Source organism: Rhinatrema bivittatum, chromosome 3, assembly GCF_901001135.1.
Source record: "Rhinatrema bivittatum chromosome 3, aRhiBiv1.1, whole genome shotgun sequence".
Classification (NCBI taxonomy): domain Eukaryota; kingdom Metazoa; phylum Chordata; class Amphibia; order Gymnophiona; family Rhinatrematidae; genus Rhinatrema; species Rhinatrema bivittatum.
Window position 1 is genome coordinate 40,985,253 of NC_042617.1, and position 17,951 is coordinate 41,003,203.

The following is a 17,951-nucleotide window of genomic DNA, read 5'->3' on the forward strand; positions in this document are numbered from 1 at the left end:
TTCACATACCCAGATCAGCGCTGAAACAGTTGCTATTTTGGCAGGGGCCCTAAGGGAAACTCCATTGCTTTCTACGGATCTGTCCAGGGTTTAGGACAGAAATCTGTACCAGTGTACTGAAATGTGCCCAGTTTAAATACATTGTTCATTAGGCTGGCATAAACCATGTGGTCAAGCTTCTAGCTGAGCGTGGAATATCACTGTAATGAGTCTTTTCTTCACTAGACCCCCACTGGTCTTTTAGGTTAGAAAAAGGTGAAGCCATACATCAGGAAAACATTACAAATTGCTCAGCTGATTGCCTCATTGCTCCCTGGAGTCCTCATTTATGGGTTCATTGAGTACCAATGAAACCACAGGAAGGTTTTTTGGTTTTTTTTTTGCTGAACTAGAGTGAAAGAAATTTTAGCAGTAATGACGGCAGGCTGCAGCAAATCGTGTACTAAAATGGCAAGATGCCGGAAAAGTGGCTGAACGGTGGAATCCACATCAAATCAAATAAATACTGAATTAAAACGATTGCCCCCATGCATGCTGTCACAGATGGTAATACAATGTTTAGATCGGTAAAGTACCAACTTTGTCCCTCATGCAGTCACTTTAGTGAAAGAAACACGGGAACTGATTTCACACTTAGACTGTAAGCATCTAGCCTTCTGTGCCCTGCAGCATTGTAAAGATTTTCTAGTGCAATATGACTCCTGAGTCGGGGCCTGCGTGGCACTCCTTACTGTCGGGCCTTTCGACGTGCTAGCGTTACCCCTTATTCAGTAAAGGGCCGTAAACATGCGTCCAACCCCCTGAACCTAATAGCGCCTGCAACATGCAAATGCATGTTGATGGCCCTATTAGGTATTCCCGCGCGATTCAGAAAACAAAATGTGCAGCCAAGCCGCACATTTTGCTTTCAGAAATTAGCGCCTACCCAAAGGTAGGCGCTAATTTCTTCGGGCAACGGGAAAGTGCACAGAAAAGCAGTAAAAACTGCTTTTCTGTGCTCCCTCTGACTTAATATCATGGCGATATTAAGTTGGAGGTCCCGAAAGTTTCCAAAAGTAAAAAAAAAATAATAATAATTTGAAGTCGGCCCGTGGCTGTCAGGTCGAAAACCGGATGCTCAATTTTGCCGGTGTCCGGTTTCCGAGCCTGTGGCTGTCAGCGAGCTCGAGAACAGACGCCGGCAAAATTGAGCGTCGGCTGTCAAACCCACTGACAGCCGCTGCTCTGGTCCAAAAGAAGACGCTAGGGACGCGCTAGTGTCCCTAGCGCCTCCTTTTGCCTGTTTTAACTGCCGGGCCTAATTTGAATAGTGAATCGCGCGCACAGGAGAGTGGCCACTGCGCGCACCGGGAGAGCGGGCACAGGCCACCCGTGTGGACTCAATAAAGAAATTGAGTGGCATCATTTCATGTGATTTCCCGGTTAAAATCAGAGCCAATATCCAGCATCAGGTGAGATCAGTAAATCAACCTATAAAACAGACTCGATTTCGGCTAGCCAGTTGCTGACAAGCCGAAACTGAATATGGAGATAGGTCCGGTAAGTGCTTTTGACCGGCGTCTTTTCCCCCACTGTGAGAGATGTGCATATTGTAGAACAGTTTGTGACTGAAGTTTTAAAGGTTATATAACTTAAAGTGCTTTATTTTTAGAAATAACTGAAGGGACCTCTGCGAATTTGCAGTAAATGAAGTTTCTCCCCGCAGCAGCACCGTGGTGAAGTGCGCCGGGCGATATGAGTCAGCACTAGATGTCCCTGAGGCAGCGGACCGTGAAACGCGCGCGTCGGACGCCTGACTCCGACAAAGTAAAAAACAGGGAAGTAATCCTCTGGGTTTTAGAAAAAATATAAAAAGACAAAAAAAGTTAAAGCTCAAAATATTTTTGAGTGAATCGTGGACTATTGGACCAATGATTAAAAAGGTCCCACATAGGTGCAAAAACACAAGTAACTACTTGCAGCACCGTGGGTGTTATGAAGGTCCCTAATTTATGAATGTGATACATGTATGAATATCAAGTTTAAAAAGATACTGACAGCATTTAAATACAAATATTGTGATACAATGATTTTTTTCTGGACTTGTCTAATCAGTTCCCATTTCTCTCTGTTTCTCATGTAACATCTGTAGATTCCTTATCAGTATCTGTAGAACTGTCAGGGGCTTGATTTGCACTCTGAGCTTCACTTTGCACTACATCTTGTTTCTTAACTTGAACTCTGGTAATACAATGTACTAACAAAACAGCACGTATTTCATCATCTGCTGCTCTGTCCAAATCATGAATACGATCATGCATTGCTGTATGACTCTTAAGATGTACTATGTGAAGAACATCGTTCTGCAAATTTTGTAAAACTCTTGCTACAAGATGCCATAAACATGCAAGTTTTATAGGGCTAGTGTTTGCTGCTGGAAAAGAGCTATTAGGAGCTGAAATTAACCTTTTGTTTACCCAGTATCTGAGCCCATTAGTCATTGCTTTTAAAACATACTAGGAATCAGTGATTATAACTTTAGTCTGATCTCCCCTTTTAAGAAACAATTGAATTGGTGCCTGAAATGTTACTAAACCTGCTTGGTGAGGAGAGTTGGACCAAAGGTCACATTTTGATAATGCTGCTTCTGCCTCAGCACTAAGAGTTGTTACTCTCCCATCGACTTTTGTGGATCTAGAGGTATGGATGCCTGAATCACCTTTGGCTGATCCTTTGGAGGTTGTTGTGGGCATTTCTGCAATCAACAATTAGGAATATCCACCACCCACCTTTGAGTCTGTAAAATATTAATTCCAAAAATCACCTGCGGGACACAGTCAGAACAGTGCACTATAATCATTCCAATATGTGACTTTCCTGATCCCACCAAGGTAAGATTGCATGTTAAATTCTTACCTTCTGTAGCATCCCCTGAAAATCCTTTTAATTCTACACTTTCCTGTATCAGTGCTCCTGAGGGTACAAAGGACATAACCAGTGGCATAGAGACAGGTGGGCCTCCATGGGCAGTGACCCACCCACTTTGGACCCACCCAACTGAAAGAAGCCTGTTGGAGCAATGCCGTTGTGGGATCCCATCCCCACGACGGTGAAGAGGAGGGGCCCTCATAAAAAAGCAAGGCCATCACGGGATCCCATCCCTGTGACTGTAAAGTGGAGGGCTGGAGCTACAAAGCCATCACAGGAGTTTGGCTGTGCCTAACGAAAAGGCCCTGTGTGTATGTGAGTGAGAATGGGAGCTTGAATGTGTATGTGGGTGAGAATGGGAACCTGGGTGTGTATCTGTGTGTATCTGTGTGTGTATAAAAATGGGAGCCTGGGTGTGGATTGTGTGTGCATAAGAATGGGAGACTGGGGGGAGACGGTGAGAGAGTGAGAGCTTGTGTGTGTATGTAGTGCATATGAGTTTGTGTGTGTGGCAGGGAGAGCATATGAGAGTGAGAGCTTGTGTGTGTGTGTGAGGAAGTCTGTGAGAGAAAGTGTGTGTGTGTGAAGGAAGAAAGGAAGAAAACAGTAGGAGAAGAGAGACACTGAAAAGGAATTAGGAAATGAGCGACAAGTGAAAAATGGACCAACTGATTAGAAAAATACAAAGATCAGACAACAAAGGTAACTCATAGGACCTAAATTATGGAATGCATTACTGACTGAACTAAGGCTTGAGGGAAGTTTTCAGACTTTTAAGAAGAACTTAAAAACTTGATTATTTCGGCAGGCGTTCGGTGAGAAAATGTGAAGTACTGAGGCCCCCAGGGTTATCAAGAGGTTTCCCCTGCCTCTTTCTTTCTTATCTATTTTCTTGTTTTATTCTTTTCTTTCTGTTTTAATGAGATTCATTTTATGACATTGTTTTATTTTATGATGGTATATATTTTATTTGTGATTATTATTTATGTATTATTTTATGATATACATTTTAGTTGTGATTATTATTTATGTATTTTATAAATTTTTGTGAACCGGTATGATTGCCTCAGAATATAGGTATATAAAAACAAACAAACAAACAAACACATAAATAAATAAATAATAAATACTCCTTTTTTAAAATTATTTTGAAATTTTAGCAATTGGAATATGCCATCTTTGGGAATTTGCATTTCTTATATTTTTGTATTTTCTCTTTCTTCAGTATTCCACTGTTCAGAATCTAGTTTCTCAGGCTTTCTCTTTTGGTTTTGCCTTCATGTTTCTGTTTCTAATTTGTAGTCTGTTATTTCTATATTATGTAAGGGTCGGTCTCTGTTTTGCCTGTGTGTGTAACTGAAATGCAGTATTTCTGTTCACATGTAGTTTCTCTGTAGTAGTAGTCCAGCTTGTTCTGTTACTCCAGTGGGTGATATATTAATGTTCTAGGGCCTGGTGTAGTATTTGCAATGCTGCTTTTTCATAAGGTTGCTATTTTTTGAGTCCTGAGAGTCAGTGCTGTGACCAGAGGCAGCTCAAGGCAATCTACCGCCTGAGGCGAGGGATGAGATGGGACCCCCTTGCTCCGCCCCCACCTCTCCTCTCTTCAGCCACTGCCGACCTGGCCTCTGGTGGTGGTGGTATCCCTCCTCAATGCTGCCGGTCTGGGCTCCAGCCTGAGCTCTGGTGGTGGCGTCCGTCCTCCACGCCGCCAGCCTGGCTTTCAGTGGCAGCAGCGTCCCTCCTCCAGGCTGCCGGCCTGGCCTCCAGCGGCGGAGGCCTGCGGCAGTGACCCTCCTCTTTTCTGCCGCTGCCAGCCTGGGTTGGCAGCCGCAGCAGGAGCAGGGAGGATGAGGAGGATGCCACAGTGTCATTCTGAGAGGGGCATTTTTTTGCTGCCTCAAAATTCTGCCACCTGAAGCGGCTGCCTCACCCTGCCTCATTATAGAAGTGCCCCTGGCTTGTCATAGTATGACAAGGTTCTAAGCATCTCTTTCTTTCCTGGAGTTTGTGTTACTTCACAAAATAGCAGTGGAGGCATATTTTTTGCTGAGGTGACACCAGAATTTGAATATTTGTTTTCATGTTGGTTGTAACGTGAATTGTCTTAGCTCTGCTCTGCACCTGATCTGATGATTAATGCTATTTTATTGTACTTATGATGATTTCTGGCTTTCTGCAAAGAGGATTCATGAAAGAATATATTAATTTTTGTTTTATTACATGATTGGTTGGATCTTTTTGTTTCTTTGCTTTTTACATGATATACTTGTGCATTTATAAAGTGCAATAAATATAAAATAATACAGATTAATATGTAATTTTTAATTCTGATAAGTACTTGAAATAATTGAGGTAAAGTGTTTTAAAGTTTCACGCCTGATGCATAATAGCTGTTGCAAACCATTTAGAAAGCCATTGTAGGGTGCAGTATAAGAATACAACTAGTAGGTTTTAGACTTTCATGCCTACAGCCCACCCATGTTAAACTTGTGTCCACCCAAAATAAATCAGTTCTGGCTATGCCACTGGACATAACCTTCCCAGGCAATCAAATACTCCCAACGTCTATGGTGTCATCGAACATCTAGGACTTCCCAAACCTGGTAGACTGGGTCGTCCTCCGAAACTACCTCCAGGGGTTTGGGTGGCACAGCATGGTAAGAAGAAAGCACTAATGGCTTCAAGAGAGACACATGGAAGGAATTTGTTGCGTCCGCTGGTCTCAGACGGCTTCGCCCAACATGCCTCACCTCTATTTCAGCCTTCTCCACCAGCCTTGGGAGAATAGTGTCCGTAGCGTCTCCTTAATAGGGAAGGACCCAAGAAACAGGACGGTAAACGGTCTAGAAAAGCCATGAAGTGAAGCAATCAAAAAGCTAGACCGATGCCTTGGAAAGATTTTATTAGATAATGCAAGTGCCCGACTCTGGCCAAAGTTTCGCCTTATGGCTGCATCAGGGGCTCTACAATAAAATATCAAATTTATTACAAATAAAAATAATAAAACAACCCAAAAATTATCATAAAAGTATTGTAGGAGAGCAGATAAGCTAAAGAACAGAGAATATATATTTAATATTACTTTTTATATTATCTACTAATAGATGAAAGGCTCATTGTTTTTTTTACCAAATAATATCTATTTAAAAAATAAAAATAAAAAATAAAAAACAAAACAATAAGATGTCATCATAGTATTATCCTGTGCCGCGGTGTTATTATAAAACAAATGAAGGAGAGAGACAAACGTTTTGCCGCCGTGAGACCAGTGATTGATCAGTGCACCAAATCTACCGAAGAGCATTTTTTTCTAATAACACCGCGACATAGGATAATACTATCTGCCAGAGACTATTTGATGCACAGATACACTTTTTGACCCAGACACTCAGAAATCCAAAAATGATAAAAGCTGAGCCCCTGATGCAGCCCCATTGTAAGAGGGCGAAACTCAGCCTGAGTTGGGCTTGTTTAAATATATTTTTCTCTGTCCAATAAAGAATCAAGATCGGACATTCGGCTTCTAATTCTGTACGGTTCGCCTCCACGGCTTGGTTAGATAGCCTCCCTTGCTGTTTCATCAGTCCATCTTCAGTAACCAGACTGGTAGGTTCTGGGGTTTTCCTGGAGAATTCGGAGAGCATCACTGGCTTTAATAGAGATCATGAAATGCATTATGTATCTTCTTTGATGGAGGCAGTTTTAGACTGTACGTCAGATTCCCTAATCGCTGAAGGATGGCAAAGGGTCCCACATAGCGAGGTGCAAATCTTGCCGAAAGGGGCTTAAGTTGAAGGTACTTGGTGCTTAACCAGACTTTGTCTCCGAATTGAAACTGTGGTGCCTTTTGATGATGAGCATTATAGGTTCTTTTTGCCCTTTGTCCTGCTTTGAGGAGAAGCTCCTTCATTTGTCTCCATAGTTGGGATAATTCTGCTGCAGTAGACTGAGCAGCAGGAGAGGTCACTGTCAATGGAATTGGCAGAGGAGGTAATGGTTGTCTTCCATAGACATGCTGGAAGGGGAAAGACTCCATCGCAGTAGCAGGATGTGAATTAATGGCAAATTCTGCCCAAGGTAGTGATTCAGCCCAGTCGTTCTGTCTAGAATTGACATAGGATCGTAGAAATTGTTTCAGCGTTCTATTCATCCTCTCAGTCTGACCATTAGACTGAGGATGGTAGGCAGCGGCGTCTCCCACGTGGAGGCGCCGCCGAGGCCCGAGCCAGACTCCTCCTCCTGCCAGGGAACGCGCGCGCGGGAACCCCTCTTGTAGGTCCAGCACCCGGAAGTGCTGAACCGCCCCTCTCCTGACGTCAGACGCCGGCTGGCTATTTAAACCGGCGTCTGTCTCTCCTACCTTGCCTTTGCAACGAGGTCGCTCTCTTGAGTGCTTAGTTGCTGTTCCAGTTCTGGTTCCTGCTTGTTCCAGCCCTGCCTTGCTCCTATCCTGTTCCTGCCTTGCTTGACCCAGCCTCTGCTCCGTGGTTCCGCTCCAGCTTTTCCAGCATTCTGCCTTGTCTTCAGCCAGCCACGACCCTCGGACTTCTTCTCGATTCTCCTTGTCTTCAGCCAGCCTCGACCCTCGGACTTCTTCTCGTTTCTCCTTGTCTTCAGCCAGCCACGACCATCGGACTTCCTCTCAACTCTCCTGATCATCCGCCTACCTCAAATACCGGATCTCCTAAGTCCCAGCGACTCGGACCCCTACGGGCTCCTCCTGGGGGGGTTTCGGGTTTCCAGGGCGAAGACTTCGTATTCTGCTCTAGCCTTGTTCCGCCTCCCGGCTCCTTACCATCGACTGGAGCCCGTCTCCAGTCAGCCGGCCCAAGGGTCCACTAACAGACTCTTTTCGTAACATAATCGCTTGGCAGAGGCTAGTATTAGCTAACTCTCAGGTGCTATATATAGGATAAGAAATGTTCTGCCTCCCTATTTCTTCTGAAGTATTTTCTAAAGATGTTTTTTTGTCCTGATAAAGTCTTGGATCTCCATATTACCGTATGACTTTACTTACAAGAAAAGTTTGCAGAAAGTGAAGTGTTAAATGGTAAAACATTTGTATTTTTCTTTACTTTAAGTATTTATTTATTTATTTTATTTATTTATTTAAACACTTTTCTATACCGACGTTCATAGCAATATCACATCGGTTTACAGTCAACAGGGGTATAAATCAAATGAACCAAGAAGCATAAAGTTACAATAAACAGGGCATATGCGAACTTGGGCTGTAGGGAAGATAGTAAAAGAGTTACAGGAACATAGAACGAGATTTTTTCAAACAAATGGTGGCCTAGAGAAGCAACCAAGAGTAACAGTTAATATAAAATAAATATAATAGAGTATATTATGTTATAATAAATATAATACAAATATTGTACTCCAGAGACAGGGATTTGTACCAGGGTTGCGGCTAGAGGGCATCAGGGTGGAGGAGATTGTAGGGGGGTACTAAGGTTGAGATAGATTGGAGATGCGGAATGGCAGGGAGCGGGTACTTTAGGTATAGGCTTGTTCAAATAGCCAGGTCTTTAGTTTTTTTTTAAAAGTGACCGTACAGTGCTCCTGTCGAAGATCAGGGGGTATGGAATTCCATATGGTTCGACTGGCTAAAGATATAGCACGTTTTTTTGTCGAACTGAGTTGTGGTAGATTGGAAGTGGGAGTAGCTAAGGATCCTTTGTAAGCAGTTCTGGTTGGTCTGCTGGAAGTACGGAATTGAAGGGTATCATTGAGCCATTGTACATTATTATTGTGCAGGGTTTTATGGATAATGGTGAGGGTCTTGTGAAGAATTCTAGATGCGATAGGGAGCCAATGGAGATCTTTAAGAATTGGGGTGGTGGCAGCCGATGGCCCGAGAGGGGGAGATCGTTCCCGGGATTCCGCTGGACCACCAGGGACTTTCGGCAAGTCATGGGGGGGTATCATTTGAGTATTACATACCTCAAATGATATGATGTGAGTTTATATGTTCTGTGTTACTTTTCTGTTTTGTAAAAATTAAAAAAAGTGAATAAATAAAGAATTGGAAAAAAAAAAAGAAGTGAGAGCTGGGATATTTCTGGAGTACTTTTGGAGGATTTAGGAGAGCTTGAAGAAGACTGGAAGATTTTTGAGAGTTTTTGCTGTTATTGGACTTTGGACCAATTACTGACAGAGGGGCACTTTCCCCCTCATTCTCGAAGAGCTGAGTTCTGGGGGCTTTCTTGCCTTCATACCCAGATAACAGCAGAAACGAAGACCTGGGCATTTGCTGCTGCGTTGAGAGTTTTGGAGTTATCTATTTCTGGAGTTCTAGGGTTTTTGCTGTCCTGCTCTTGTTTAATGCTGGAACTTGAAAAAGACTATCCTACCCTCCAGGGGGAAGGTATTTTAGAGGTGGACACTAATTCAGGTGCTAGAAGAATGACAACTTGGGGATGCACCATAGATATAAAGATTTTTGTGTTTGTTATTCTCCTTTTCCTGATGTTGTTTTTGATTTTCATCATTTTGGCCAGGATCTTACTTTTCAAATTGTAAGTAAACTTTTATTTGAACATTATCCTTTGGGAGTTTGTAGTTTCCTACAAACTGCATCCTTGGAAGACCTATGCTGTGAGTATACTAACCAGTTGAGCCATTTGAGATGCAAGTTAAGGATTGATACTGTGTTACCCACCATAGCACAAGAGGCCCAAGAGGTTAAACCTCACCCCCACTGGATGAACCCCAGTGTCCATGGGGCTCTTATGAGCTATATTTGAGAGTAAGATAGGCCCTGAACTTTGAGTGAACCCCATGAAGGGGAGGGTACATAATGTATTTTAGGGATGTGCATTCGTTTGCAATGAAATAGGAAATAAAGACGAAATTTCCTATTTCACTGCAATTTGGCGGGCTGACGAAATGATAGGAACCACAAAATTTCTTGTGGTTTTCTTATCGTTTTTTTTTTTTTGGGGGGGAGAAAGGGCACATTAAAAAAACAACCCACCCCAACCCTTCAAATTTTATTAATTGCAATCCCCACCCTCCTGACCCCCCAAGACTTACTCGACCCCCCCCAAGACTTGCCGAAAGTCCCTGGTGGTCCAGCGGAATCCCGGGAACGATCTCCCCCTCTCGGGCCATCGGCTGCCACTAATTAATATGGCACCAGTGGCTCTTTGCCCTTACCATGTGACAGCGGCTATTGGTGCCATTGGCCGGCCCCTGTCACATGGTAGGAGCAATGGACGGCCGGCAGGTTACCCCATGTTTCTGTTAAGGGTAGTAACTGCCGCTCCATGCAGGTTACCCCCATGTTTCTGTTAAGGGTAGTAACTGCTGCTCTGTAAACGTTATCCCCATGTTTCTGTTAAGGGTAGTAACTGCTTGTCAGCGCAGGTTACCCCCATGTTTCTGTTAAGGGTAGTAATTGCTACTCCATGCAGGTTACCTCCATGATTTTGTTAAGGGTAGTAACTGCTGCTCCATACAGGTTACCCCCATGTTTCTGTTAAGAGTAGTAGCTGCCTCTCTGTGCAAGTTACCCCCATGTTTCTGTTAAGGGTAGTAACTGCCGTTCCGTGCAGGTTACCTCAATGATTCTGTAAGGGTAGTAACTGCTGCTCTATACATGTTACCCCATGTTTCTGTTAAGCGTAGAAGCTGCCTCTCTGTGCAGGTTACCCCCATGTTTCTGTTAAGGATAGTGACTGCCACTCTGTGCAGGTTACCCCCATGTTTCTGTTAAGGATAGTGACTGCCACTCTGTGCAGGTTACCCCCATGTTTCTGTTAAGGATAGTGACTGCCACTCTGTGCAGGTTACCCCCATGTTTCTGTTAAGGATAGTGACTGCCACTCTGTGCAGGTTACCCCCATGTTTCTGTTAAGGATAGTGACTTCCACTCTGTGCAGGTTATCCCCATGTTTCTGTTAAGGATAGTGACTGCCACTCTGTGCAGGTTACCCCCATGTTTCTGTTAAGGGTAGTAACTGCCACTCTGTGCAGGTTACCCCCATGTTTCTGTCAAGGGTAGTGACTGCCACTCTGTGCAGGTTATCCCCATGTTTCTGTCAAGGGTAGTAGCTGCCTCTCTATGCAGGTTATCCCCAAGCCTTTTATATTAACATAGCAACATTTTTACTGGGTGAGGAGCCTTCTTGAAAATTCAGACAGTGCTACTTGACGTGCTTTGCTTTTGGATTGGCCCGTAGAAGCAGTCCTGTGCTTTTTCCCTTATGTCTGCTTATCAGTACCCCATACTATAAAAGTCGGGACCCAGATGGTTGTCGCCTGAATCCATTTCCCTCCCCCTGTCGTCAAAGAGGAGACCAATGTTGCAGTTGCAGTAAAATCATCAAGGCTTATTGGTGAAGGGTAGTTAATCCCATGCCTACTGTTAAGGGTAGTAACCGGCACCGAGCAGGTTACCTTCATGCCTTCATGCACCCTTTTCTTCATTTTCATCCTCTAGCCTTTAGGGATTCAGTGTTTATCCCATGCCCCTTTGAATTCAAACATCAGTTAGTGCAGTATTAGAACTAATCTATTGGAACTTCTGCCGTCACTTCTATGTTTCTATATGAACTATAATATGTCATATTTCTGTAGAATTCTCTCCAACACACACACACACACACACACACAGAGTCACACACACAGAAACACAGTCATATGAAAGACACAAAGAAGTTAAAATCTTAAATTTCCACTTCTCATGTGGTCTTGGAAACTGGAGAAATCAATACTGGTGAGATATTCTATTTCACAGGTACCTTAGCCCAGTTTTTCCCACACCGTCAGCAGAACAGGGTTATCAGATGGCTCCAGGTCAACTGGGACAGACTCAGTCCTGTTTTTTTCCTTATTGCACTTTAGGGACTTGACCTTCCAAATTTTCTAAGAAAAGCAAGAATGAAAGTTTATACACACAAGGACAGATTTTCAAAGGGGTATGCGCGTAAGATATGCGCGTACCCCCCGAAAACCTGCCCCAAGCTCCCCCTGCGCGCGCCGAGCCTATGTTGAATAGGCTCGGTGGCGTGCGCAAGCCCCGAGACACGCGTAAGTCCCGGGGCTTTCCTGGGGGGGGGGGGCGTGTAGGGGGTGTTTCAGGGGGGGCGTGTCGGTGGCATGTCATCCGGGGGTGTGGTTCTGGCCCGGGGGTGTGGCCAAGGCCTCCGAAACTGCTCCTGGGCTGGGGAATCGCGCGCCGGCGGCTGGCTGGCGTGCGCGAGTTACGCCTGCCTTGGGCAGGGGTAACTTTTCAAACAAAGGTAGGGGGGGTTTAGATAGGGCTGGGGGGTGGGTTAGGTAGGGGAAGGAAGGGGAAGGTGCGGGGGGGTGGGGTGTGTGTGGAGGGAACGGAGGCAGGCTGCGCGGCTCGGCACACGCAGGCTGCTGATTTTGCACAGCCTTGCACGCGCCGACTCCGGATTTTAAAAGATACGCACGGCTATGCGCGTATCTATTAAAATCCGGCATACTGTTGTTTGCGCCGGTCATGCGAACAAAAGTACGCGTGGGCGTACTTTTTAAAAATCTGCCCCACAGTGAGATAAAACCAAGACTGACTCACGGAAGCACAGAAATGTAGTATATGATGGCAGATTAAGACCATAAGGCCCACTCGGTCTGCACAATTTCCTCTCCTGGTGCAATATCGTAGACCCGACTTATGGATCCTCTGTGCTTATCCCAGGCTTCCTAGAATTCTGTCACTGTTTTTGCCTTCACTACCTCCATTAAGAGACCGTTCCATGCATCTATACCTTCCCTGAGAAGAAAACTCATCCTGTCCCCAGTTAGACAAACATCTGATAACTCAATAATAGATTTTTTTCTTGACTCTGCAGTAACCTGGTTTCTTCCTTTCTGTTTAGTGAGTGGAGACCAGATGGGATAGCTGGGGGTTCTTCATGCTGTCTTTACAATATTTTTTATTTTATTTTTGGTAGTTTTTTTTGTATTATCCTGTGTATTTATATGTATATATGTTTCTTTTGTTCCTCATTCATGTTCTGTTTCTGTTTATTTGTTCTGAATGGTTTTTGGTATTATTGATTTATATTTACGCATCTTTGAACATTTATATTTGTGAGATTTTGTTGATATTGCAAAGACAACTTTTCTTTGTTATGTATTGATGATTTAATAAAGTAATAAGAATTTGTATAAATAAAGAGGAATTTTTGGTATAGCTTTGATATTTGGTGGGTTAATTCACAAAACACCTGATAACAGAGGGAAAGAGTGACATTGTTTCCCAAGTGACAACAAAATTTGAATTCTTTTTTTTTCTTCTTAGTTTGGTGAGTAGTAAAAGGAAACATGCTAGTTCAGGCCAGTCAACCATTTCAGAAATCACCTCAGGAAATATGGTATGGATTTCTTTTCATTTATAAATTAATGAATTTCTTGATTTTTTTAATTTTTTTTTTTTTGCTGTCTACCTCCATAAATCTTAGATCACATGTTCATCAGATCCTGTGACATGATTTCTGAAAAAAATTCTATTATATATACTATATAATGCCACATTAAACAAAGTTTTATATTTTAAAGCATTGTTCTGTGAGGGGGCAGTGATGATGTCATCATGATTGTTGAGTTTAAATTATCAAAATCTCAAGCAGGATGGCCTATGGGCCTGAGAGTTAATTGGTGAGGGGGCAAGGAGGGAGGTTTCGTGCCTAATGTTCTTGAGCCAGCCTTCAATTTTCTGACAATATGAACAAAAGTCCTACAAATGGCAGCTGTTTTGCAAACCTTTCAGGCACTTTCAGTGCTTTGCTGGCATGTTTTTAGATTTCTGCAGGAGATCTGCTGGTTTAGATCGCAGATACTCTCTCAGGTATTTAAAATTCCAGTAACGCCAATACAACACTAGTTCTACGTGCTGAACATGCAGGAGACTAGGATTTAATAGCAGGTTGCATATAAAATATACTGTCTTAACATGGGCAAGCATTAACTAACATTAACCTAAGGCCACACTGTCAGCGGAAGACACGATTGCTGAATGCTCGCTGCTCTGTGCTGGAAGCACATTGCCAAGCCAGTAATAAAAATACATTAATATCATGTGCAGAAAGCAGTACAGAACATGACAGAACCAGAAAGACATTGCCCAGAATTTAAAGGAACATTACATTTTAAGCAAAATGGCAATGTAGAGCAGTGACATTCCCAGCTGTAACGCCACAAGGGGTGTCTATAATGATGTGGAATACCAGAGAGAATGGAGATGCGGAGAATGAGACTCACCTGTAACAGATAAAGAGGGGGATTTAACCCTTTGTTCGATTTTTATTTAGGAAGACTAGACATTGATACGTTTACCCAATTACCCACACCCCCAGAGTAAAAACACTCCCAAAAAACAGGACATAAATGTGGGCATATACAAGGTCTGAGTCAGGTTATTTACAATGGAAAGAGACATATGGTAAAAGATGAAATGTGTACAGTATTTAGAAATGGAGAAGCCTTGATACTCCCTCTGTCTGAGATCCCTCCTCCCCAGGAGGCAAACCTGAAAGTTGGAGGGGCTGCTCTTCCCTCCAACTCTCAGGTTTGCCTCCCCAGGAGGCAAACCTGAGAGTTGGAGGGAAGAGCAGCAGTAGCTGCTCTTCCCTCCTTCCCTTACCTTCAGCACCCCAGCTCCAGGGTTGCCCAGATCTGACTGGCCTCATTGGATGCGGGTGGGGTGGGATCTGAACCCGGATCCCCTGTGCTGCAGCCTGAGCCAGGGAGCCTGCACAACACCCGCTCATTTTTAACATCCTGTGTCTTATTGTTTGCATTTGCACACCTGAAATTTGACCTCAAAATAACAGTTAAAAAACTCCTCCAAACTTTTAAACAGGCGGCCTTGAAAAAAAAAGTGATGCATTATAAAATGTGAAAGTTGTTTTTTTTTTTTTTAAACAAAAATAGCCTTTAAGGGACTGATTCACTGAGGCTTTTCTCCCAGTCTGCATCCATGAGAAAAATCTTGACGAATCCGTTTATATATATTTATACGAACCCATCAAACATACAAAACCAGACTTGAAAGGAAGTAAGGTGTAATGGAATCCAAAAGTAAAGTAAGTAAGTTAGAGAAAAAAGCCACAAAGAAATGGGGGGGAAAAGAGGACAAAACTAGCAATCAATATTTTTCTCAATACAATAACCAAATAAAAGGAGCATAAACGGAGGAGAGCAAGTCAAGCATGACAAAGAAAAGCCCTAATCTAAGCTCAGGGCTCAACAGACTCAGAGCTCCTCTCCCTCAGGGTCAGGGAGTGGATTTCAAAAGTATTTTGCTCCAAAATTCGGAAAGCTGGCCTGCTTCCCAGAAAATATGTTCCAAATTATCGTGCAGAACTTTACATTTCGCAGGGCACCGGAGAGAAAAAGTAACTCTTAACTCAGGAACATCTGCTGGAAGAGCCAAAAAGTTTGTTTCTTTTTGTCTGGGCTCAGCAGAAACCGCCCCCCCCCCCCCCCTGACTTTACAACCCATAAAAACTGTAGCCAAGCTACGAAAAAGAAACACCTAACCCCTTCTTTATTGGGCTCTAACACCAAGGTAATGCAGAGAACTCCTTTCCCAGAAACAATCTCAGGAGACGCCTCTCTGGATCCTGGGTCAAGGAAAGAGATTTCTGCTCGGAAGATGAGGGAGGCAAGAAAATACACTCTAGACCAGGGGTGGGCAATTCCGGAGCTCGAGGGCTGCAAACCAGTCGGGTTTTCAGGATATCCTTAATGAATATGCATGAGAGAGACCTGCATACACACTGCCTCGGTTGCATGCAAATCTATTTCATGCATATTCATTAGGGGTATCCTGAAAACCCGACTGGTTTGCAGCCCTCGAGGACCGGACTTGCCCACCCCTGCTCTAGACCCAGGCCTTGCTAGACCCTTGCCGGTTCCTCTTCCTCTTCTTAGGAAGGGGCTCCCCAAACCTGTCCTGCTGACCCCACAGCCAGTCGGGTTTCCAGGACAGCCGCCACGTACATGCAGAGGTACATGTGCGTAGACTGGAAACCCAGGGTATGCAAATTTTCCTTGGGCAAGTCGCTTCCCCCTCCTTTATCGCGGGTGCATTCTTAGGGGGGGTCATAGCATTTTTCCCATAGACGCAGAACGGGAGAAAAACCTTAGTACATCAGAGCCCTTAGATTGTGAGGGAAATAAGTACAGAATCTGAATGTAGTCCATTTTGAAGTGTCGTGAAAGGCAGAATTTAAAACAAGAAGAAATGATCTCTTGCATATTCATTGTGAATATCCTGAAAACAAAGTGGCTTGGGGAGGGAGGGGGGTGTCACCAGGACAGGTTTGGGAAGCCCTCCTTTAGGCAATGGAGGGAAACTCTCTCTTCCAATCAATGCACAGTTCACGAGATAATTCTTGAAAAATTCCATGGCTAAGATAGAATGAGACCCCCAGACCATGGCCATCTTACTCCAGCCCCCAAGCCTATATTAGATTCATTGTGTTAAGGGGGAGTCAACCAATCAGATGATCAGATTAGCTCTTATGTCTTATACAGCACCACCTCATGGCAAAGATTTCTAATGCACAAGGCATTCTGAAAAACCTCCACACTTCTCACATTAGCTTAGCTCTCTTTACCCAGCAGCAGCCTTGAAAGACAGAAAGGATCCCATTTGCTTTTCAGATCCAAATGCATTAGTAGACAGGTGTTGAACCGAACTTTGTTCGGTTTCCCCTTTACCCTCTAGGTCTCCATTTCCCCTTTTAAGAGTTTGATATCTGTTATTTTTTTCCAAGTTTATATTGCATACTGCAAAGTCTTGAGCATGATTTTGCTAGGCTGTATGCCAGCCTCTGTACAGTCTCCTCCTGGGATAAAGTAACTTCTTTGCTCCTCAGATGCGAGTAACCTCCTGAACTCCACTACCACAGCTTGCACCCCATGGATAGCTTCTACCTTGCCTGCCACCGGCAGAGCTGGGGCTGGAGAAATGGCAGAAAAATGAAGAGCTGAAATCTGGAAGGCATGACAATCTCAGCTCCCTCAGGAGTCATTCCTTCTGGAGCTGCAACTGCATTGCAAACATTGGGCCATCGCTGGTAATGCAGCCCTGTCGTTCTCGTCGGATCCTGCCCCCACCTTGCACCTGACTGCTAACATTCCCCGCAGGCACCACAGAATAGACAAACCTGGCCAATGGACCAGAGATAGTATCTTCTGCACGAAAAGTCCAGGGTTGCCGCTTATGCATGGGTCTAAGTACTCAATGAAAGATAAAGCAAGAAAAAGAAAGTGAAAGAACAAAAAATACTGAATTATCTGCTTCTAGGCACCCATGGCCATCTTACTCCAGCCCCCAAGCCTTTATTAGATTCATTGTGTTAAGGGGGAGTCAACCAATCAGATGATCAGATTAGCTCTTATGTCTTAATCAGCACCACCTCATGAAAAAGAAAGTAATAGATTCTTTTGCCTTATGATTAATTATAGAGCAGGTTTTTAATGTTCTTTCTTCCCCTTAATCTTTGCGGTGTTAAGTTTAAAGATCCATTGTTGCTCTTTGTAATTTAAAAGGCCATTCGGGTCTCTTCCCCATGGATTAACATGTACTTTCTCAATAACTCCCCACTGTAAATCTTGAAAGGTATGTTGGAGCTCTATACAGTATGCAACCACGGGAGCTTGAATCTTGCCTGTAGAAATACAGCTACGATGTTCTATCAATCTGGTATGAATCATACGTTTAGTTCTTTCAACGTAATAAAGTTTGCAGGGGCAAATTATCAAGTAAATCACATGCAAAGATGAACCTTCTGTGAAATCATAAGCTGTATATTGCACCCCATGTGTGTCCACCCAGAATGCTCCCATTAATATTTGATTACACAATGAACAATGTTGACATGCCCAATGTCCACTTGGTTGAGGCTCATTGTTAACCTGTATTTGTTTCAAAAAACGAATGTACAAGCAAATCTTCAACATTTTTTCCCCGACTATATGCGATGATAGGCTTTTCCACGAAAACTTTATGTACTTTTAGGATCGACCAATATAGTAAAATCAGTGATCCA